General features: G+C 40.0%; 1 protein-coding gene and 1 pseudogene across 2 annotated transcripts in view; both read left to right on the top strand.

Annotated features, from left to right (window-relative positions):
• The window catches only part of LOC101447568 (dihydrolipoyllysine-residue acetyltransferase component of pyruvate dehydrogenase complex, mitochondrial-like), a 48,901-nt pseudogene extending 38,690 nt beyond the window's left edge, over positions 1-10,211 (top strand).
• A 183-nt stretch (positions 10,212-10,394) lies between these two features.
• Positions 10,395-25,126, top strand: part of RALA (RAS like proto-oncogene A) — an 85,136-nt gene continuing 70,404 nt past the window's right edge. Inside the window, exon 1 of one of the 2 annotated variants that reach the window (XM_004462569.4) lies at positions 10,395-10,786. The gene's annotated coding sequence lies outside the window, so the exon portion shown is untranslated. The remainder of the gene's footprint in view (positions 10,787-25,126) is intronic. The other variant, XM_004462570.3, reaches the window with a different exon arrangement.

Here is a 25,126-nt window from a genome sequence, read left to right as displayed (position 1 = left end):
ATTCTTGAGGAGTAAGGGACAGACACCACATTTGGGCTCTATGACTCTGTTTCCTGGCTCACAGATAGCTGGCCTAGGAATGGACACAATTCCCACCAGACCATTCAGAGCCCATCCCCAGGATTTACTAAGGAAACTAGAAAAATAAACATTCCACCTTCTCTAGTGTAGTGAGAGCCAGAGGTATGAGCATTAGAAGGTATCAGTGGCCACATGGAGTTAGCCATTCTATAATGAAAGAGATAGGAACAAACCTACAGAAAGCTACAGAGACCAGACATGGAAAAAGAGTCTTGGTTCTGATTACCAACAAGGCTCAGATGCTCTTCTTCATTTCCAGTGTTTTAATTTTTTTTCTCAATTCTGTGAGCTACTCTCACATCACTTTCTTTTTTCCTAAACTGGAATGAGCTGGATTTAGATCACGTGCAACCAGAATGGTCCTGACTATGACAGAGGGTATGGTATCATTAGAGCCATATATAAATGTTCCTGTTTTTCTCTTCTTCTGGGCACATGGTAGGGTTGCCTGCTTTGGAGAGACATGACTGTGATTTGCTTTGTCAATGACTTATGAGCAGAAGTATGTCATGCTAAGAGCCAGTGCAAGATTTGCCAGGTTCTCTTCCCCTGCCCTGCTGGTGGAAACACACATCACTTGGTGCCTCCAACATCTGGGTTCCTGAGTGACAAGAAGGAGCAGAGAGTTCCTGCCAAGCGGCACTGGACCCCATAATATGAACAAGCAATTAACTTTTGTGATGTTAGGCAACTGAGATTTTTGAAGTTTTCTGTTACTGCAGTATTTACCTAACATATCTTGATTAACACAGAGGGTATTTACCTCTGTGTAACAATACACAAAACAGATGAAGTTCCTCATCTCCAGAGTCAGTAAGAAAGACAAATAAAACAATTCCAATATAGTGCGATAGTTGCCAAGAAAAATATAGGGCACAAGTGGAGCAGGTGCCTAAGTCACATACAGTAGTAAGGGAAGGTGTGGAAAGGTTTCCTGGATGAAATGACATCTAAATTGTGATGTGAAGAATGGCAGAAGAAACAGCAGAGATAAGGAATCTGAGAGAGGTAATATTGGATTTTACACATTAATTTCCTTCTCACTCCACTCTCTACCTTTCTCTAGGCTGAATCAAGATTGTATCATATTGCTGATAAAGAAAATTGTGAAGCTATTATCATAATGGTATTACTTGCCAGCCATCAGCTTAATTTCAGGGTAATGCCATCTTTGTACAGCAGTTTGCTCAACTTGAATATTTTACTGAATTCGAGCGTAGTATTTTATAAAAATGGATGGAAATGAAAATGCTGCTGTTAACAATAATATTATTGAGACAAAGGCCAAAGATATCATTAGATTTGTCTAAAGTTGTGAATCTTTAGCCTAAAGTAGGTGCTTGAAGATGATCTGGGGTTCAAATGTGAAGGAAAAGAACTATATTAAGGCACATATAGGAAATGCTGGAAATTTATCCTTGACATTTGCATCTAAAACATAAAGTATAATGACAAAGGAAATGGAACTCTTGTTAAAATTAGAGATTGATAATCATTATCTCCAAAAATATTCTAATGATTCCAGTATAGAAAGTACATGGTAGAAATTAGAATAGGGGTACAACTTATTACAGAATCCTTTATCAAGAGAAAGCCAGAACTCAAATTTTTTCTCAGTAATTTTTCTCAAATTTATGACATTAGCAAAACTGGCATCAATACTTTGCAAAATCTATATCATCAACTTCTGTCCAACATAAAAATAAATGTTGTCATCAAAATGTCACTCCAAGATAATTACAATTTGAAATAAGAAATTACTTATGATATTTAATGTTTAACCTATATTTTAAATATATATGGATATATATGATAGAGTTACAACTAAAGTCTTTACATAATAATTAAGAATTTTATGATATTATAAGGTATTATAATCTTTAAAACCCTGGTATAATATGTAAATCCTGCTTAACTTTAGCTCATTTAACTCATATACATGTTTTTAGGACTACTTGATATATAAAAGCAGACAACTACCTATATCCTTGGAGCTGGATCTTAGTGTGTATGTGTGTGTGTGTGTGTGCAGTGAAAAGAAGTGAAAAGTGACCAGAGATGAGCCTGCAGAGGAAAGCAGACATTAGATAGTGTAAGACTTTATAATATAGACACATAATGAAGTTCAGACTATTCTGAGATTAATGGAAGTCCTAAAGGAGTTTAGGCAGAGGGTTTTTTGCTTGTTTGTTTGTTTAACATATTTGCCTTCCATGATCATGAAGTTGGCTGAGTGCAAGTTGAATTTAGAGGAGGAAAAGACTGAACCCATCGAGTCTATACTGTTGTAATATTATAGCAAGGAGATGAGAATGGCTTGGACTAGGGAGGTGACAGTGGAAATGGAGAGAAATGGATGATTTTGGGATATACTGAGGAGGAAGGTTTATCAGAGCCCGGTATTTGAGTGAATGTTGAAGAAGTAGAGTGACATTTCAAAGCAAGCATCTCAATTTCTGGCTTTGTGCAACTGGGTGACTGACAGTATCAACTCATTTGGACATAACCCATTTACCTGGGTGCCTATAAAACACTCAAGAGATATCAAGTAGAGTATTGAATATATTAGGTTTCAAGCTTAAGAGTGAATTCATGGCTAGATGTCATCAACATAAACAAAGTAAAATAAAACCACAGGTACAAATGAGATTATTGAAAAAGAAGGTGTAGACTACGTTAAAGTTATGAAAGTCTTAGAATTCTGTGGAACAGCAATGTTTATGCAAAGACAGTAGGTCCAAAGGGCAGTGGTAAGTGACCAGAAACCACATGGAAGCCATGAGAAGCCAAGAGAAGAGATTTTTTTCAAAAAGGAAGGAATAAGGAACAGCTTAAGATGCAAATGAAAGCTTAAGAACAGAGGTATCATGGAATGGGGATGATATTGGTGACTTTTAGCAAGAATAGTTTTACAGCAGTGCTGGAAGGAAAGCCTGATTATAAAGGGTTGGGGAGTAACTTGGAGGTGGAAAAGTGGAGACAGCAAGCATGAACAAGTCTCTCAAATTTTTTCTTACATGAAAGGAAGGGAAATTGGACAGAAGCTAGAGGGAGGATATATATGAGGGAGGCACTTGAAATAAATAAGGATGCAAATGATACAGAACCTGTAAAGAGGCGAGGTCAAAGACCCAAAAGAAAGGCAGGGAAGTGGATGTGGCTCAAGCAGTTGGGTGCCCAACTACCACACGGGAGGTCCCAGGTTTGGTTCCCAGTGCCTCCTGAAGAGATGAGCATTCAATGAGCAGAGAGCTAGCGCAAACAACAGGGGATAGAAATAAATACATAAGTAAAATTAAATCTTTTTTTGTAAAGGCAATAATTGATGGAACAGGTACTCAAGTAGACAAGAGAAGTTGAAATACAGAACACAGATAGTATGATGACCTTCCATTGTAAAAAGAATGAAAATGAAGGGTATGGTTCAAAAGCTATAGGTTTGATTATAAGTAATAACTAATATGTACTTTCTTATTTAACTTTTCATTTAATTATTATAATAAACTATATAGTTTAAAAATAAAAAGCAGGAATTAATAGAATTTATTCAATTGTCCTACTTATTAATTCTAGGTTCTTTGACTCCTAAGATTCAAATTGCCCAGATTCATGGGAACTAGTAAGCCAGTCCTTCTTTTGTAAGATACCTGATACAATGTCTGAAATATGGCAAATATTCCATAAATGCTCATTTAATTCCACTTCCTTGACTAAATTTGGACTCAGAGGGTTAGCTACTCCAATACTGATAGCATCTCATTCTTCCTTCTAGCTTCTCTGATATGTTCTGTCTGCTCTTATCCACTCTACCTAATATCCCACCTGACTAGATACAGTCATTCTATTCTGGTCTACCCACAACTCTACTCTTTTCCAGGACAAAGCAATTCATTTATGATAGAATAGTTCATTTTAATAAGATGTATTAAACACTAAATTAGTATTCTGATTGAAGACATGAAGCTAGTCTCTCTCTATATATGTACACATACATAACATAAGCATATAAGAGTCATTAGAAATTGATGCTGGGTATGTAGATTGAATTATTTACCCCCTGAAAAAGCATGTTATTAATCTTAATCCACATTCCTGTATGTGTGAACTCATGTGTAAGTAGGACTTTTTGATGATGTTATTTTTAGTTAAGATGTGGCCAATTGAATTGGGTGGATCTTAATCCATATTACTGAAGGCCGCTAAAGAGAAGAAACTGGAAACCAGAAGTCAGAGAAAACCACAAGTCAGAAGTTAGCAGAAACTGGAAGAGCAGACATAAGGAGACAAACTTTCATGTGGTGGAAGGCAGAGATGCAAGCTAAGGAGCCCCACGGACTGTGGCAAGCCAGCAACAGAATGCTATAGATTTTGGGGAGAAAGCATTGCCTTGCCAACACCTTGATTTTCCACTTCTAACCTCTGAGACAGTGAGCCAATGGGTTAAAACCCATTGCGTGGCCTTTGACAAAGCAGCCTGGCAAACATTTTGGTAACAGAAGCAGGTTGCTGCTATGGCAAATAACTAAAACTGTGGAACTGGCTTTGGAATTGGGTAATGGGTAAAGGCTATAAGGATTTTGTTGCACTGGATATGAAAAGGTAGATTGCTTTGAAGAGACTGCTGAGAGAAATATAGATATTAGACATGCTTCCAGTGAGGCCTTGGAAAGATAATGATGAATGTGTAATTGGAAACTGGAAGAAAGGTGATCCTTGGTATAAACTGGCAGAGATCTTGAACATTTTGTGTTCTGATGTTGGATGGAAGGCAGAACTTGCAACTGATGAGTTTGTTAGCTATGGAGATTCCCAAGGTAACAATGGAAGAAGCAGTCTGGTTTTTCCTTGCAGCTTATGGTAAAATGCAAGAGAAAAGGGATAAACTGAGAATTAAACTCTTAAGCACAAGGAACTAAATATTGGTGCTTTTTAAAATTCTCAGCCTATCCAGATAGTGTGTGCTGAGACCAGGGCCAGAAGCTATCAGGGACCTCCTTGGGCTTTCAGGAAATGACTCTCCAGAGTACAGGATTCTATGTAAGGGTTTAACTGAATAACCCTTTGTCAAAGAGGGTATGGTTAAACATGAATCCAGTCAGCCATTTCAGTGGAAGTCAGGACAGGAAAAGCAGTTACCCAGGAAGAATCTGTGGAAAATTTGTCTGATGGTTTAGATGCCCCTTTAAACTACAAACAAAACTGACAAGATATTTGATTCTTTTGTGTAACAGAAGCACTGGGGGTCTAGACCAAAGGGTACAGAGACAAGACAAATTGAAGAAAAAACAACTTCAAGGGAAGAACCAGGGAAGCAGAGGTCTAACCTGAAAACTCCTTGAACCAAAAGAAAGGGGCTTCAACCCAACCCTTTGGGCAGGGCAGGTTTCTGGCAAGGGGCTTGGAGGGGGCAGTCCTTCCACCCAGATGTTTGGGGAGCAATCGGCCACCACCCAAATGGAAAGGTGGGATGGACCTACACTCTGGTTTTGGGGAAGAGTATGACCACCACTGCTGGGCTTGAAGAAGACAGGGCTTGGCCCCAGTGCATGGGAGGAGCACAGGCTGCTTCCCAGATACTTGGAAAGGGAAGGGCTTCAGCAAGCCCAGAGGACAAGACAGATGAACTCTCAAACCTTGGTGTTTAGTAGAGTTTGCCCTGCTGGATTTTGAAATTCTTTGAGACCCATGACTTCTGTTTATCTTCCAAATTCTCCCTTCTGGAATAGGAAGGTCTATCCTTCGCCTGACCTACCATTGTATTTTAGATAACTTGTTTTCTAGGTTTCATGGGACCACAGACTGACAGGAACTTTACCCCGGGTTGAACTATACCCATAACTAATTTTGATAGGACTTTGGACTCAGCTGTTACTTAAAATACTTAAGGCTTTTGGGATATTGGGATGGGTGAATGCATTTTGCATGTGAGAAGAACATGTCTTTTTGAGATCCAAGGGGCAGACTGTGGTAGACTGAATTATGAACCTCAGCAAAAGGATGTTCATAATCCATATTCTTGTGCATGTGACTTTCATGTAAACAGGAACGTCTTTTTTATTTATTGTCACCCCCCAACCCCTGATGGCTTCCTCATCCATCTCCTAATCTTCTTTAGGAGGCACCCAGAACTGAACGCGGGACCTCCCATATGGGAGGCGAGCACCCATTTGCTTGAACCACATCCACTCCCAGTAAATAGGAAGATGTTTTTTCAGTTAAGGTGTGACCAGCTGAATCACAATGGGGCTTAATCCACATTAGTATTTTCTCCTTGCTGCTTGTAGTAAACAGATAATTCAATAGACCAAAATACCATTCTGCAGTGATTACATAGGTTTTTTCTTTAATCATCAAAATACATATTTTAACCCATCCTCAAATATTTCCTGAATACTTATGATTGATACCATGAAAAATACAAACATGAATGAAACAAAGTGCCTGTCCTCAAGCTGATAAAGATACAGCTACACACAAGGTTAATTTTTAAAATTTTAGGTTTGGCTGATTTGGAGATTCTGCAGGCAATCAGTCATAACCAAAAATGACTAAGTGAAATCTGGACATTTTGATATTTTAATGTGTTATTGTTAGAACTTATACTCTTAAGATCCCTGCTCTTTAAATTTTCATCTAGCAAATATTATGGCAGAGCTTTCCTTGAATGCCAGGACCTAACCACAACAAAGTAAAAAAAAAAATCTTTGCAGATTGACCTGGGTGAATGTTCTCCTTCATGATTTATTCATATAATTTAGGGAATAGCTCCAGACCAAATCTGAGGGCTGCCTTGATTTGTTCAATGCATATAGTCCTGGGAATTCACCATTTACATGGTCTCCTCTTTCCTAGAAATAGTTTCCTCATAGTCCCTGGCCAGTAATCCTTTGACCAGGCAGCCTCTGGACTGCTCTCCCACAGCAATTTGCAAGAGAACTCTATGAGCTACCTCTACACATAGAGCAAATAACCAAACAGACTGGGTTAGATATACATATTTCTAGCATGTGCATGAGGGTTACTCTGTTCCTTCTGGAATATGGGGCTGTGAGGGATGGGGAAGGGGCCAGCCAGGGTACCATGAGATCCTACCACTTTTTTTTAAAAGATTTATTATTTATTTATTTCTCTCCCCTCCCCCCCCGCCCCCGCCCAGTTGTCTGCTCTCTGTGTCCATTTGCTGTGTGTTCTTCTGTGACCACTTCTATCCTTATCAGTGGCACCGGGAATCTGTGTCTTTTTGTTGCATCATCTTGTTGTGTCAGCTCTCCGTGTGTGTGATGTCATTCCTGGGCAGGCTGCACTTTCTTTCGCACTGGGCAGCTCTCCTTACGGAGCGCACTCCTTGAGCGTGGGGCTCCCCTAGGCGGGGGACACCCCTGCGTGGCACAGGACTCCTTGTGCGCATCAGCACTGCGCATGGGCCAGCTGCATACGGGTCAAGGAGGCCCAGGGTTTGAACCACGGACCTCTCATGTGGTATCCATTGGGCCAAGTCCGCTTCCCAAGATCCTACCATTTTTAAGTGGACTTTTTCTTGATTTGGCGCTCTGATTTGGAGTTCTGTTACCATCTTGATCAGGGTGGGACTCAAGACTTGTATTATGAGCTCTTTTCCACCAACTACTATAGGTAGTAGTAAACGTAAGAATTACTAAAACATATCTCCTTTACTGTTTTAGTAATATACTAACTTGTGAATACACATGTGACATAAATAAAATTTAGTTCACAAGTCAAAAAGAAATGTAAGCATATTTTAAGAGAATGCTTAATGTTCTTTGAGTTGTTCACACAGCAAATTTAGGGATGCTCATGTGTTATACTGGATATTAGTGCTAATTATTAATACGTATGTGATAATTATTAATAATATGCACAATTATGCCCTTTCATCCAGGTACCTCAAAGAGTTTTTAAAGCCTTAATTTGTTATTTCTTACATCTTTGAGAGGCAGACTGGTGGAAAGTTATTATTATATTTACAGAGAAACTAGGGCATAGAGAAGTGGCTTTGCTAGAGACATACACTGAACAGGTTACAAAAAAGGGGGCTGAAAGTTCATTCTTCTCTTTTCCAGTTCAATATATCATCCATTATTTGGTTGTTTAATACATTTAAATGTTTGTATATTCTAGAAAAATTGAGAGTAATGCATTTGAATTCTCTAAGAACTAAAGGTAAGTTAAAGAGTTCTTCAGCTTTGTGTTAAAAAAATGCTGCTAAACAGGAATACAGAGCAAAGCCTAATAATTAAGTTTTTGATTTGTTGCTCTAGCTATTATTTATAGGTTTTGTTTGTTGTTGTTTTTGCTATTTGTGGCTTTGTGAAGACTGCTCAAATTGAACCATTCTTTTTCTGACTGCTTTATGCTAGGTTAGCAAGACTGTGAATAACCAGAGCAGCTGGGATAGGCTGACTTTTGAAGTTGTCTTTCATTGTGTCTCTCATTGCTCATTGTAAAGTCATCCTCCTTGTGGTTCCTCATTCAGCAGATACTTGTGTAAACTGCCACCCTCAATCCTTGGCCTGTAGCCAGTCTAAGTTTTTTACTGTCAATGATTAAATAAATACGTTTTTATTACAGAATATCAACAAAGATAATGCTACTTCCTCTGATGAGTTTATGTTATGCTAGTTACCAATGTTATATTCCAGTTTTTGATAGGGCTGACTTTTATGATCCTTAGAAGACCATTAAGCATTTGACTATTGGTCTTTAGATGGGAACATATCACAACATGGGGTTGTTTTGTGTTTTTTTAAACGTAATATTTCAGCAAATTTCCCAAGTAAAGGTAGGGAGAAAATAAGTGGCTTTGAAATTGTGCTCAATGAAGTGAGAATACATGGTCTACCTTGATGTGGTAGTTTCAGCATTTTTATTTACTAACTTCAGCCTAAAGACCCCCGAGAATTCTAGACCATATAGCAATTGTCATTAGATACCCAAAGGCACTTCAAACTCACCAAATCTAAAATCAAACTTATTTTCTGTACCTCTTTCCCATTCCATCCCAACTCATCTCATTTGGTAAAATATACCGTTACCCAAAACAAGGCATATTATTGCCATTTCCATTATATCTCATACAGTATCCCTCCCTCCCCATCAATCCATTATCAAAATCAGTTGATTTAGCCTCCTGAAATTTTAAGACTCCTTTGCCACTCACATTTCTGCAATGGCTCCTTACCTATAAACTCTCTGCTTGCTCTGTTCCTTCAACTAACTGTCCTTCACTAATAAAAAGAACAGCTTAAATTGTTAATCTGTTCACGGCCATTCCCTTACTTGAAACATCCAGGGATTCCTCACTGCCTCCCCGTGAGATCAAAGATGATTCATGATTTGATTACTGTCTGTTTCTCCAGCCTCATCTTTTTCAGCAACTCAGGCAAGTAGTATTTACTTGTGCAAGTAAACGCTACTTGGACCTTTCCACACATTATTTCTTGTCGCTGGACCTATGCAGATGCTGCATGTTTTTTGTTCAGACATGTATTTGCTCCCCTAGCCACTATTTTTATGCCAGAAAAATTCCTATTTCTCTTGAAAACTCCAGCTCAGAGTTACTAAAGTCACCCATTCCTTTATACTGTACTTCCAGTCAATTATTTGCTTTCACATCTGTGTACTCACAATACTGGGCATTCTTTGGAAGCAAGGACGGGGCAATGTCCACCACAAAGTGGGTATTCAATTGGGGGATGGGGTAAGATAAGAAAATAAATGTTAAGAGGTAAGAATCCGTAGCTGCTAACAGATGTGTTTCTCAGTCGACCTGCGATCGATTTCGAGCATGTGGAGGAATTTAAATAAAGCAACCAATTTAGTGTTAATACCTCTAACTTCACTTTTCAAATAACAGTGCCATGGGCCGCATCAGACCTTCAGTGTGTCGGGGCAGCCGAGCCCCTCAGGAAGAGCTCGCTGACCACCCGAGGAACCGAGCTGTCCAGGGGTCAGCAGTTAGACACGAGGCCCAGGTCAGCCAACCGAGACCCTCCACCCAGCACTCGGCCCACGTCGAGACACGTCGCCGATTCCATGCTGTAAAACGCCGGTCCCAGGACAGGGGTGCCGTCCGCCCTAATACGCCCGGAGAGAAGGGGCTGCCCCTCTAGAATCAAGATGGCGCCCTCCACGAACCCCCACCTTCCCCCAAGAAGCCCCTCCTGGTCCTCAGGAGAGAGACAAGGACGTCGCAACGCAGACGCGGAGATCCGGGAACCTTCGCTAAACCTGCGGCCACGCCCGAACCCCCGAAAGGTGACTTCACTTTGTAGGGCGCAGGGAGCCGGGGGTGGGGCCGCCGGAAAGGCAGAGCAGACGGCTCTCTCCGGACCAAAGAGGCGGGCACCGGTCATTGTTCTCCGACTCCAGCTCTCGTCCGCCCTACTCTCAGCCCGCGGACAGGAAGTTGCTCTGGGTCGGCCCCACCCCAGCCCCCGGCGCCCCGGAAGTGATCTGTGGCGGCTGCTGCAGAGCGGCCAGGAGGAGGGTGTATCTCCTGAGAGCGGAGAGCCCGGGGTCCTCCTCCTCCTGCCGCTCAGGCTCCGCCGCCGCCCGCCGTACTCCTCCTTCAGCTGCTCCCCAGCGCGGAGCCTCCGTGAGGACAAGGGTCGAGCTCCCTCCGGCTGGAGGCAGAGCAGCCGCGGCTTCCGGAGCCCGCGGGGCACCAGACCGGCTCGCGGTGCAGGTGAGAGATGCCCGTTCGGGCCGCCCGGGAGGGGCCGGGGCAGCTGGGCCGGCGACGGGGGTGTGTCCGGGCGGCGGCGGTCCGAGGCCCAGGCGCGGGGCCCGGCTGCCGTGATTGCACATCCCGCGTTCTCCTCGGGGACGAGCTCCAGGACGAGCCCGGGCTGGAATCCCGGGCGCTGCGTTCGCCACTGTGCGGGCGAGTCCGCCCCCAAGAGCGGGTGTGCGGCGGCAGTCCGTTGCGCCCCGCAGCCCCTCGGAGTTGGCCTCGCCGGAAGGTCACCCCGCAACTCTGGGCCGTCCCTGTCCTGGCCGTCGCGCGGAGGTCCCCGCCCGGGCGGTGCCCGCGACCTGTGGGGACCCGCCGCCGCTACCGCCGCAGTCCCCGCGCTTCCCTCCACCTCTCTCCCCTCCTTTTCTTTCTTTCCACTCCTTGCTTGTACTAGAGCAGTTGTTTTTTTTAAGCATCTCGGCCAGGGAGCATCTTGTGCCAGTTAAAGGAATGGCCTTTTTTCATTCTGAAGTCATTAGCCGCTCCACACTGAACTGAATAGCCTGCCCTGGGTTCCTGCACAGATTTAGCCTGCGTTCGGGTAGTCGAGACTCTAAAACGAGATAGGAGAGAATGTAGATATTTTCGGAGGAGGGGGTGTTTCTTCCATGACTCCTTCTTAAAGCGTTTCCAGATGTGGAAGATAGGATTTGTATTCTTTAGCCTGGATGCATGTGTATAGGTGGGTAGGGATGGCGGCGCACAGAGGTGCAGTGTTGATTCAAGGCTTGGGGAGAATTACGGAGTTAACTGGCCTTTGCTCGGAAACCTGAATGTCCAGACTTGTGAGAGCTCATCCAAGTGTCATTGAGGTAAGTGTGAGAGCTCCAGTGCCACGCCCTACGTGGCAAGCTGAAAAGCACCTAATTTACAAATTGTATTTTTTGTAGTGGGGAGGAAATATTTTATAGGGAATGCTTCTTTTTATGTGGTGCTTTAGCCAAGGCTTTATAATTTTTTTTAGCTTCCTTCTACTCTCCCTCACTTTTAAAAACTTAATTCGTGCGTTACATTTAAAAGCAAACAATCTTTGAAACATGTTCCATTAATGTATAAGAACAAATTTGAGGTTCTTTTAATAAAACGTGTCATAAATTAATTATTTTCCTGAAAGTACACGACACCTTTAATCATATTCCAAAAATTGGATAGCACATTTCTCTTACAGTAGTAAGCATTCTTTCTGGCTTATGTTTAGCAACATAAATGTATTTTATTAGCTTATATTTTTGTCTCTATTAATATAACATCATAAAAAAACTCTTGTGGCTCTTAAGACATTATTTTTACACCTTGAATTTCTATAGGGCAGGAGCCATGTCTCACCCATCCTTGTGTTTCCCAGAACATAGACTCTACTGGTGTGGTGTGTCTAGAACATAGAAGCTACTCACACATTTCTTCACTTAACCAAGGACTAAAGTTGATTTCACAGTCTCTTTCCAGGAGTCATTTATTTTGTTAGACTAGGGTTTTTTCTTGTTTGTTTGTTTTGAGTTTCTTGTGCATAAAGACTATGCTTTATCTTTTTCTTCTAAGAACAGTTCAAGAATCCTTTACCTTCCCAAACTCTATCCTCCCCTGAAAGGTTAAAATTGTATTTGGGGGATTGTAATTGAGTATTGTAATAACTTATATTGCAGTGTCAAATGCTTACTACTACAGCTTGTGTGTCACAAGTTATCAGAAAGAGAATTTCTGGTGATAGGCAGTAAAGTTTGTGTTTGGAGTTGATAACAATACCCTATCTTAATCAATAGGAAATTGGGAGTTAACACTGCTTGAAAAACATGGTGCATCTCAGAATTGATTGTGGTGGCCTCTTCTTTCCCTGGATATGTGAAATCCTCTGACATCCTAATCTGACCTTGGCATGGTTTATCAATAGCCACTTACACATCTCTTTTCAGAGATCCAGATGCTGTTCTCTAGTATATCTGTAGAGTGTGCAGTTATCTGTCTCATTTGTTTTGAAGCAGTTCTTCATTACAGCACTTTCTCACAGGCTAATTATAGGAAAGAATTTTGTCTACTGTTTGTGAGGGACAATTTTTACCCATAGACTGTTGGATTATTTTCACTTAAGGGAAATCCAAATAAGAAAAACATGCTGATGTCTTCTTCCCTCTCCAGATATCTTGCGGTGGTCCTTCATGGGTTTTCCAAGCTCAGTTTCTACAGTGTATATCAGTATCACTTCTTGTATATATGTGTATCAGTGTAATATTCCCAGTATTCCTGAGTAGATGAGTGGCAAGGATAATCGCTTTAAAAATACTAGAGTAAGAGGCTATGAGTGTTGATGAGGAAAACAATTATGATTTTGAAGAAGTTGGCAGTATATGGTTTTCAGAGTTTTATAAAACATTATAATTCTTAGACCCTAAGGAGAGGATAGTCTACAATTGCTTATCTCAGTAACATTACCACTGTACACAGGTTCGATTTCCCTTCTTTAATTCAACAACTCTTCATAGTGATAATGATTCTTATTGATTGCCTGCCAAGTACTATGCTAAGAGGTTTGCTTTTATTATTTTTAATCTCCACAGTACCTCTTCTAGGTAGGTAGTTTTTCCATATTTCACTAAAGCTAAGTGAAGTTATTTACCCGAGGGAGTGAAACTAGTTGGTAGTAGATCCTGGATTTGAAAGTAACCATCCGTGGGAGCATGGGTATTACAATCCTAAAAGACTGAGAAGAGGTTTTAGGAAAGTTAAGGTTCTGATCTCACCATACTGAAAGTCGGGCCTGGGGCTGCTAGTGACCCTTGCCAGATGGCCTCCAGTGGCAGCTATTTTCTTTATTTCCATTGTACCTACAGAGTTAACACCTTCTGTGTGGGCCATGATGGGGGGGGGGGGGGAAAGTTTGGGTGACACTGCATTAATAAGTCCATTGTTGATAGGTGTCCTAGTAGAGTAGAGTATTAGAGACTCAGCTTTGGTGTTTGTTGCTAGGTCTGAAAATACAACTTTTTGCCTCTAAAATACCTGAATAGCCCACCCATTATTTTCTTTCTTATCTAAGCAGTTGTAGGTTTATAGAAAATCTTACAGATACTACAGAGTTCCAGCTGCTAGCTGCCACTCCCTGAATAAGGTTTTATTTGAGAGAAGAACCGTAAGTCTCCTAACAGTGACTTTTCCTGAAATCATGGTATTTATTAGCTCTTGCCTTCACTATTAGAGATGGAGCAATATGTGGGTGGGAAGAATGGCAAAGGAGGCAGAGGTGTGCAGGATCTGTGTTTTTACCATTTGAAACCATAATAATTTTCTCTTTGGGTTTCGCATGAAGTCTTAAAGGTGGCAGAACTCTTGTCAGGGTCTAGTTGCTATTCAGTCCTTATAGAATTCTTCTCTTTACTCTTGCCAGGCCTGTGTACTTTTTTTTTTTTAAGTGCACTTTTAAAAGATCTTAATCTGAAGGATATGGGAATAAAATGTTTATTTTTTTTCCCTCAATTGCTCTTTACTGAAGCTTTATCAATAGAGTTGTGTTCATCTCTTGATTTAAAAAAATGAAGCATAGGGCTCTAAGTAAAAAATAGCTTATTCTTTAGCCCCCACTACTAACAGTTATTCTTTTTTCCTTTTGCTCTAAGGTATCTTTCTTACTACCTTATTACATTAATAAGGATTTGGTTACAGTGTAGAAAAAATGAAATTAAATCTCTGTGATTTTAAAAGATACGTGAATAAATTTTAGAAGATAATTTGCATCTTTAATTATACCTGCAGGTACAGACTTATTTCCTCAGAGTCAAGGGGGAAAAAAGCAAGCTTCTAAAAAGTATTATGATCTTATTTTTTATTTTTTCATTTTTCTCTCCTCTCTCTTTTTTTTTTTTTTTTGGATGATCTTATTCTTAAAGGCCTTTATAGCTAAAGTCCTGTATTAGATGCCATAGATATAATGCCCAACCCACATCATCTCCTTAAAGTTTGGATCCAGTTTCATTGCATTATTTACTTATTGAAGCTAAATATCAGGGTTTGACAGTGTCATCTTGGATGATAAAACACAGTAAGATTATGAAATGTCTTCTATGCCCAGATGCATTGTTTAAATGGTGGCGGGGAGGGGGGAAGATACCACAAAGATTATTGCTGTGTGGCCATCTAAGCCACAGGGTCTCTGCTTGCTTAGGCAGTTGGGAAGCTAGCATATAGGAATCCTTGAGAACAGAGGTCACCACACCGAGTGATTGCAAATGGTGTCCTTGTCTAGATTTTCCTGGATTATCTGCAGCATAATGTGCTGCAGCCTTTTACCCTCATTTGGCCCTGCCTTGGTCAGAATGATCATTCTGTTAAAAGCCCCCTCTCGTGGCTCCTTCCTCCTTAATACTCAAAATCCTTAATCTAATATACAAAAACTTTATGATCTACTTGCCCGACTCTCTAGTTTCATCTATCTTCTTCCCTGATATGCAGTTCCAGCAATACTGAGTTTCTGGAATGTAATGTTTCAAATTCCCCCATTTGCTCTTGGCATTCTAGTCTCTTCTCCTTTCCCCAAACTAGTATACTCCCATTGATCATTCAGAACTCAACTTAGGTGATGCCTCTCCAATAAGTCTATCTCAGTTAGAATGGTTAGACATTTCTAAATTCCTCTCCATTGGATGTACCATTTTCAATTTTCATCAGCAGGGTGTGAGAGTTCCTGTTTCCCCACAGCCTCACCAACACAGTAAATTGTAAAGCTTTGAAATTTTTGCCAGTCCAATGGGTGACAAATGGTATCTCAGCGCAATTGTGATTTTTCTTTTCTTTCAAGTGAATTGAACAGTTTTTCATATGTTTAAGGACCATTTTTATATCTCATTTTATTGTCTGTTTATGTCAATTTTCCATATGATTTTTGGTCTTTTTCCCTCTTTCTTCATTTTAAAAACAATGTATTGAAGTATATCATTCATAAACAATAAGTATATAGTAAAAATTGTTGGACTTAAAAAACAAGCATGTATAACATCATACAGGGCTCCCATACATCATCACCTCACCACAAATACTTTGCATTTTTGTGAAACATTTTAACAAATTATGGAAGAACATCTTCAAAGTATTACTACTAACTATAGCCCATATCTTACATTTGGTATATTTTCCCCCCAAACTCACCCTATTATTTTGTTGTTGTTGTTCATAAACCATACAATTTATCTAAAGTGTACCATCAGTGGTATTTGGTATAATCACTGAGTTATGCATTCATTACCTCAGTCAATATTAGAGTATTTTCATTACAGGAAAAAAAAACACTATCATACCCATATGGTAGCACTACTAATTCCAAATCCTATGATGTGCTTTCACCATTTTTATTCATTTTTTTAAATTTACAAACAACTTTTTGCTAATTCTGCACAAATTAAACCCTTCACTTTCCATTCTCTGAACACATTTTATTCTTTGGTGACTTATAGTCTAGCTATTAACTCCATGAGTTTGCTCATTATATTTAGTTCATAATAGTGAAATCATACAGTATTTGTCCTTCTGTATCTGAGCTGCTTCACTCAACATAATGTCCTGCAAATGCATTCCTGTTGTCATATGCTTAACAATTTCATTTCTTCTTACTGCTAAATAATATTCCATGGTGTGTGTATACCACAGTTTGTTTATCCATTCATCAGTTGATGGACTCCTGGGTTGTTTGCATCTTTTCGCATTGATTGCCACTGTGAATGTCAGTGTGCACGTCTGTTCATGTCACTGCTTTCAGTTCTTATGGTTACATACGTAGTGGTATTGTCCAATCGCATGGTAGATCTGTATCTAACTTCCTTAGAAGCCACCAGACAGACACTCCCACAGTGGCTATACCATCCTACATTCCCACCAACGGTGATTAAGTGTTCCTATCTCTCAACAACTTTTGCGACTCTTGTAGTCTGCTTTTTGAATAGTGGCCAGTCTAGTAAGTATGAATTGATATGTTGTGGTAGCTTTGATTTGCATTTCTCTAATAGCCAGTCATGTTGAACATTTTTTTCAGCATTTGTATTTCTTCTTTAGAAATACATGTCTCTTTAGGTCTTTTTTCTATTTTTTAATCAGGTCATTTGTCTTTTTGTTTTTGAGTTGTATGATCTCTTTATATATCATGGATATTAGACCCTTGTCAGATGTGTGATTTCCAAATATTTTCTCCCATTGAGTAGGCTGCCTTTTAACCCTCTTCACAAAGTCGTTTGGCCTGCAGAAGTGTTTAATTTTGAGGAGGTCCCTTTATCTATTTTTTCTTCTGTTACTTGTACTTGACTGTAAGGTTTAAGAGACCCTCACCTCCTACAAGGTCTTGTAGATGTTTCCCTGCATTATCTTTAAGGAGTTATGGTCCTGGTTTTTATGTTTAGATCTTTGATCTATTTTGAGTTGATTCTTATATGGAGAGTGAGATAGGGGTCCTTTTTAATTCTTTCGGTTATGGATATCCAGTTCTCCCAGCATTATTTGTTGAAGAGGTTGTTTTGTCCCAGAAAAGTCGACCCGTTAGGCTTATCAAAAATCATTTGACCACGCATGGAGCTAAAACCTAGAGTATAGGTTATTAGGAGATAAGAGGAGGGCTGTGAAGGAGTACTTATGCCTAATGTATGTAGAAGTTTTAATTAAATTTAATTTAATTATAAGAGTGGAAATGGATAGAGTTGATGGTAACACATTGTAGTGAGTAACAGCTGGTTTATAAATAGGATTGTGACTGAAAAGGGTTGTCTAGGGATGTAAATATCAATTGAAAGAAAGCTAGAGAATTATCTAGGGACTGAAAAACACAGTGAATCCAGAGGTGGATGAGAATTGTGATTAATAGTACAAATGTGAAGGTCCTTCTGTGAACTAGAATGGATGCACATCACTATTGCAGGGTAGTGGGAAGGTGGAGAAGCATGGGAAGAATACAATTAAGGTAACTTGTGAACTATAGTTAACAGCAATACTATAATATTCTTGCATCAAGGCCAAAGGTATGCTGTGTTAATAGTAGAGGGGTATGGAAAAAATATGCCAAAAGTACACTGTGGACCTTAGTTAATGGTAACATTCTGATGATACTATCTCATATTCTGTAACATATGTTCCACAATGGTATGGTATGTTGGTGAAGGGTTGTTGTATGGGAATTCTACACATGTGCATGATTGTTTTGTAAGTTTACAACTTCTTTGTTAAAAATATATTAAATATATATTTTTTAAAGTTAGTGGGCCTTAGAGGTGAAGGTGTATTTCTGAACTCTCAATTCAATTCCATTGAGCAGTGTGCCTGTCTTTTTATTTTAACAAACTGATTTTATTAATACATATTAATAAAGCGTAAACCCATCCAAAGTGTACAGTCAGTAGTATTCAGTATAATCACATAGTTGTGCAATAATCACTCCAATCATTTTAAGAACATTTTCATTATTCCATTAATAATAATAATAGTAATGATGATGATACTAAAAAACAAAGACCAAACAAGCAAACAAAACTCGTCACCTCTCATTCTCTCTGTGCTTCTCCTACTGTACATAGCTGCTATTCTGTTTCCTTCTCTCTGGTACATTTGTATTTATATTTCGTAAAAATCTTATATATGCAATATCACCTATATTCTTATTTTGCATGAGGTTTCACTGTTATATAGTCCCATGTTATATTTTTTAGCTCCCCTTCTAGTAATATACATGCCCATAGACTGTCCCTTTCAGTGTCATACCCATAAAATAGCATTTCTAGTCAAAAACAGCATGATGTGCTCTCACCATTTCCATTTATTTCCGAAGATTTACAAACAACCTTTTAACTAATTCTGCACAGATTAACCGTCACCTTTCCATTCTCTACCCTCGTTCTATTTTCTGGTGACCTATACTAATTATTAATTTCATGAGTTTACATAATATATTTAGTTCATAAAAATGTGTCTATTTTTATGCCAGTACCATGCTTTTTTGACCACTGTAGCTTTATAATACAGTTAACTGTCAGGAAGCATGAGTCCTTTGCCTTTACTTTTCTTTTTTAGAATGTTTTTGGCTATTTGAACCCATTTCCCTCCCAAATAAATTTGACAATTGACTTTTCTATGTCTGTAAATTAGGCTGCTGGAATTTTGAATGGTATTGCATTAAATCTGTAAGTCAGTTTGGGTAGAATTGACATCTTCACAATGTTTGGTTTTCTAATTCATGAACACAGAATATCCTTCCATTTGTTTAAGTCTTCCTTGATTTCTTTTAATAGTGTTTTTAAATTTTCTGAATACCATCCTTTACATTCCTGGTTAAATTAATTCCTAGATATTTGAGTCTTTGTTGCTGTTGTAAAAGGAATTTTTTTCTTGAATTCCTCCTCAGCTTGCTCATTACTTAGTGACTAGAAATACTACTGATTTTTGCATTTTGATCTTGTATCCTGTCACTTTGCTGAACTCATTTATTAGCTCTAAAAGCTTTGTTGTGGATATTTCGGGATTTTCTAAATATTGAATCATGTTTTCTGGGAAAAGTGAGAGTTTTACTTCCTCTTTTCCTATTTGGGTGCCTTTTATTTCTTTCTCTTACCTAATTGCTCTAGCTAGATTTTCTAGCACAATGTTGAATGACAGTGGTAACAGTGGACATCCTTGCCTTGTTACTTAATCTTAGAGGAAAAGCTTTCAACCTTTCCCCATTGAGTACTACGTTGGCTGTGGAATTTTTATATATACCTTTTTTTATGTTCAAGAACTTTCCTTCTATATCTATCTTTTGAAGAGTTTTTATCCAGAAAGGATGCTGGATTTCGTAAAATGCCTTTTCTGCACCAATCAAGATGATCATGTATTTTTTTTCCCTTCAATTTGTTAATATGGTGTTTATATTAATTGATTTTCTTATGTTGAACCACCCTTGCATATTTGGAATAAAATCCATTTGATCATGATGTATAATTATTTTTATTTGATGTTGGATTCAATTTGCAAGAATTTTGTTGAGAATATTTGCATCTGTATTCATCAGCGAGATCTGTAATTTTCTTTTCCTGTAGTGTCTTTATTTGGCTTTGGTATTATGGTGATGTGCCTTTATAAAATGTGTTGGGTAATTTTCCTTCCTTTTCAATTTTTTGAAAGACTTTAAATAGAATTCTTCTCAAAATGTTTTGCTGAATTCACCTGTGAAGTCTTCTGGTCCTGGACTTTTCTTTGTTGGAAGATTTGATAACTAATTCATTCTCTTTGCATGCGATTGGTTTGTTGAGTTCCTGTATTTCTTGTAGACTAGTTATAAGTTGTTTATGCCTTTTTTAGGAATTTGTCCATTTTGTCTAGTTCGTCTAATTTGTTGGCATATAGTTTCTCATAGTATCCTCTTATGATCCTTTTTATATCTGTGGGGTCTGTCATAATGTTCCCCTTTTCATTCCTAATTTTATTTGTATCTTCTCTTTTTCTTTGTTAGTCTTGCTAAGGGTTTGTCAATTTTATTGATCTCAAAGAACCAGCTTTTGGTTTTGCTTATATTCTCTATTTTTTTTGGATCTGAATTCATTTATTTCTGCTCTGATCTTTGCTGTTTCTTTCTTTTTGCTTGCTTGGTTGTTCTTTTTCTAGTTCTTCCCATTTTTCTTTTGGGTCTTTGATTTTAGCTCTTTCTTCTAATATAGACAGTGAAAGCTATGAATTTCCCTCTCAATACTGCCTTTGCTGTATCCCATAAGTTTTGATAAGTTGTGTTCTCTTTTTCATTCATCTCGAGTTCTCTTGCAATTTCTTCTTTGACCCACTGATTCTTTAGGAGTGTGTTGTTCAGTATTCATATATGTGCAAATTCCCCCCTTTCCTGCTTTATTCCATTATGATCAGAGAGGGTACTCTGTATAATTTTAATCTTCTTAAATTTATTGAGAGCTGTGTTGTGGTACAACATGTGCTGTATCCTGAAGAATGATCCATGAACAGTTGAGAAAAATGTATAACTTGCTGATTTGGGGTGCAGGGTTCTGTTTATATATGTCAGACACAACTCATTTATCATATTGTTCAAGTTCTCTGTTTCCTTTTGATCTTCTGTCTAGTTTTTCTCTCTATTGATGTAAGTGGTATATTCAAGTTGCCGACTATTATTGTAGAGATGTCTGTTTCTCCTTTCAGTTTTGCAAGAGTTTGCCAAGAGTTTGCCTTCAACTCCATCATTTGATTAGGAGATTTCTATGAACCTCATTGATTAGTTGTTTCAAGTCCTGTGTCTTGTCTAGAGCTTTGATTTGTTCCTTTGCCTGAGGCATAGCTTTCTTTTTCTTAGTATGACTTGTAATTTTTTGCTGATGTCTAGGCATCTGATTCTGATGCTGAGTTTCTCTATGTTTAGTTTCTCTCTTGCCTGGGGATTTCCTGTTACGTAGCTATGTACTACCAATGTTCTTTGACTCTTGGTTCAACCTGTTCTAAATATTTAGGATTGCTCCTGTTTGACTGCTCAAACCAGGGCTAAAGCCCCAGCAGTGGGGTGCAGGCCAGTTTCCAAGGCCTTGGAGAGATGGGCAGTAAGGGCACCTGGTTGCCTCTTTTATTATTTTTCTATTTTCATGCAATTTTCTGGTCTGCCAGCAGATGTTGCTCTTTGGCAGACCTCTTAGCTCAGGCAAGTGCTATGGTGGAATGCATTCTGTGTAACTGAGATGGGTTATGCAGAATCAGTGTCATCAGGGCTGATCAAGCCTCACAAATAAACTTTCTCAAGCTGTTCTCCCTCGGCTGGCTGCACCATCTTTTCCCCTGTTCCTCAGCAACCAGTCCAGGATAGTAAAGAGGGTGTTTGAGAAAACAAATAATCTTTAGCTCCCTGCTGGCTCTCAATGCAAACAGTGTCACTGCCCACCTGGCCTGGAAGGTGCAACCCCTCCATTGCAGCAGACCAAAATCTGAATTTGCTGTAGACCATGTCCCTCCCTCTCCCCTTTCTCAGGGATGAGGACTCCTGCAACACCTTCAGTCCACAGCCACTGCCGTCTATAGTCACTGCAGACCACAGACTGCTGTTTGCTCCGTGTGTGGGGGTTGAGTGCCAGCTGCTGCTGCTGCAGCTTTACTCACAGGATTTATGGCCAACTGATACACTTTTCCTTCCCTGCTCTCTCTTCTGGGTGGTTTCACACCTTATTGTGGTGTACTGAGCCCCAGAGTAGCCCTCCATGATCCTCTAGCTATTTTTTTTTCTTGGAGAGAAATGATCCCTCTACCTCTCTAATCCTCCATCTTCCCACAAGTCCCTCTCTGTTTTTAAAAGTTATTTGGGGAAGCACATTTGGTTCAATGGATAGAGCATCCACCTACCACATGGGAGGTCCAAGGTTCAAACCCAGGGCCAAACCCATGTGATGAGCTGGCCCACGTGCACTGCTGATTCATGCAAGGAGTGCCGTGCCACACAGGGGTGTCCCCCATGTAGGGGAACCCCACGCGCAAGGAGTGTGTCCTATAAGGAGAGCCACCCAGAGTGAAAAAAGTGTAGCCTGCCCAGGAGAGGCGCTGCACACATGGAGATCTGATGCAGCAAGATGACGCGACAAAAAGAGACACAGATTCCGGGTGCCGCTGACAAGAATACAAGCAAATACAGAAGAACACACAGTGAATCGACACAGAGAGCAGAAAACGGGGAGGAGGGGCGGGGGGGGGGGGGAACAGGAAAGGGGAGAGAATTAAATAAAAATAAATCTTTAAAATAAGTAAATAAATAAAATAAAACTTGACCCAGTGGGTAGGGCATCCTTCTACCACATGGGAGGTCCACGATTCAAACCCCAGGCCTCCTTGACCCGTGTGGAGCTGGCCCACACACAGTGCTGATGCATGCAAGGAGTGCCGTGCCACGCAGAGGTGTCCCCCGCATAGGGGAGACCCATTCGCAAGGAGTGCGCCCCGTAAGGGGAGCTGTGCAGCACAAAAGAAAGTGCAGCCTGCCCAGGAATGACGCCGCACACACGGAGAGCTGACACAACAAGATGATGCAACAGAAAAAGAAACACAGATTCCCGTGCCGCTGACAACAACAGAAGCAGACAAAGAGGAGGATGCAGCAAATGGACACAGTACAGGCAAATGGGGTGGGGGAGGGGGAAGGGAAGAGAAATAAATAAATCTTTAAAAAAAATAAAGTAAGTTATTTGTAGTTAAGGATATTAGCCATTTAATTTTGACCAAATATAAGTGCTTAGCACCTCACCTCTGGAGAGTGTTTTCATTTAACCACTACCTAATTCATTCCGAAAGTTCAAGAAGCATGTTTTTTTCCTTCCCCTCCCCCTTCCCAGCCCTGCTGTTTTTGCTGTCTGTGTCCATTTGCTGTGTGATCTTCTCTATCTATTTCTCTTTTCTTCTCTTCTTTCTCCTCTAGGATTCAGTGGGATTTGATCCTGGGGATGTCTGATGTAGAGAGAGGTTCCCTGTCAGTTGCGCCATCTCATTTCCTGGTCTCTGCTGTGCTTTGCCTTGACTCTCCCCTTCATCTCTCTTTTGTTGTGTCATCACTTTGCTGCATGACTCACTTGCCCGGGCACTTGGCTTGTTGCACAGGCACTTGGCTTGCCACGTGGGCACCCATGTGGGATCTCAGCTCACCATGTGGGCACTGGCTCACTATGCAGGCACGCTTTCTCTTCTTCTTTTTCACCAGGAGGCCCCAGGGATCCAACCTGGGTCCTCCCATATGGTAGGCAGAGAGACCTTATCACTTGAGCCACATCTGTTTCCCAGAAGCATATTTTTTGTAAATTCTTTTAATTTCTAAATTATCTAGGTCCATGTTTGTATTCTAAGTTCAGTCTGTTGTCCATCTCCATCATTCTAAATATTTCCTCTCCCAGGAGTTCTTGGAGGAGGATACTAATTTCATATCCCTTGTGTTAAGGAGCTCCTTCCTAGAAAACGTATCTTGCCATTGTACACTTTTGGTCCATGGCTTGTCCATCTTCACCTTTCTTGTTATTTTTTGGTCCCAGGAGTGCTGGGAGGTAAAGTGTTTAATAATCTTTTGTTAGATTGAGGAGCTCTCACCAGGTGAGCGTGCTGGGTCCATGACCAGTTGTCCATCCCCATCTCTCCTGGGACTCACACTGCCTTTTTCTTGCTTCGTCTCTGGCAAGCAGTTTGAACTTTGGGGGCTTTCGGAACTCTCCTGCCTTAAAGACCTACTGGCTTCACCCTCTGGCACATGCTGTGTCCTTGGTAGCAGTAGGGATGGGGCATTAGGGTAGAAGTCTTTCCTGTTTCTCTTCCCCACCCCCTTTTTTTTTCAGTCTGAGGAAGATCCCTCTCCCCTCATCTTTCTGCCTAAGCCATTTTGTCTGTGACAGAAACCCAGTCCGCTGAGGTCTTGGGATTCTGAGACATGGCCGTAGTCAATTAATGCTTGGATTATCAGTAACCTTCCTACTCCCCCGTTGGTCTCCAAGGCCTCACTATTTCATATGTCCACACACTTCAACCAAAATAATTCTCTGTTTCTCTTTGCTGCTTGTGGCTTTTAGTAGTTTTTTTGGTGTCTCTGAATAAAATAAAACTTGGTTGTTTATTCTGCCTGCCTTTCTTTATTCTTTGCTTTAGTCCAGATCATATTACCTCATTCCTGTCTTTTTGTTTTGTTTAAGTTTATATTTATTTGGTTACAAATGTTTGAACTTTTTGTGTATTTATTGGCCATTTATATGTTATAGTTTTTATTCTATGAATTGTCTGTGTCCTTTGCTAATATCGGAGGGGTGGGGGACCTTATCTTTTTTTTTAAATAGTTTTGTTGAAATAATTCACATACCATAAAATTCACCCTTTTGTGAAAGTGTTTATTCACAGAGTTCGGCAAACATTGCCACTATTAATTCCGGAATATTTTCATCATCCCCAAAAGAAACCCCATACCTGTTAGCCATTACTTCTAATTCTCTCCTACCTACAGGCCTTGGCCACTACTAATCTGCGTTAGAGCCTTATAGACTTGCCTATTCTGGACATATTTGGTATCCATAAGTAGAATCATCAAATCTATGTGTTTAGTTTTTTTTCCATATGGGTACATAATGTTTCAAGGGTTTTCCATGTTGTAGCATGTATCAGTACTTCATTTCTTTTCATGGCCAAATGATATTTCATTTGGATATACCACATTTTATATCTAGTCATCAGGATAGGACTTTTTAAAAAATTATGGTACTAGGGCCGGGGATTGAATCCAGGGCCACGTATGTGGGAAGCAGGTGCTCAATTGCTTGAGCCAGTCCCCTCCTCCAGTCATCAGTAGATGGA

This window comes from Dasypus novemcinctus, chromosome 5, assembly GCF_030445035.2.
Source record: "Dasypus novemcinctus isolate mDasNov1 chromosome 5, mDasNov1.1.hap2, whole genome shotgun sequence".
NCBI lineage: Eukaryota > Metazoa > Chordata > Mammalia > Cingulata > Dasypodidae > Dasypus > Dasypus novemcinctus.
This window is presented reverse-complemented; position numbering and strand designations above follow the sequence as displayed.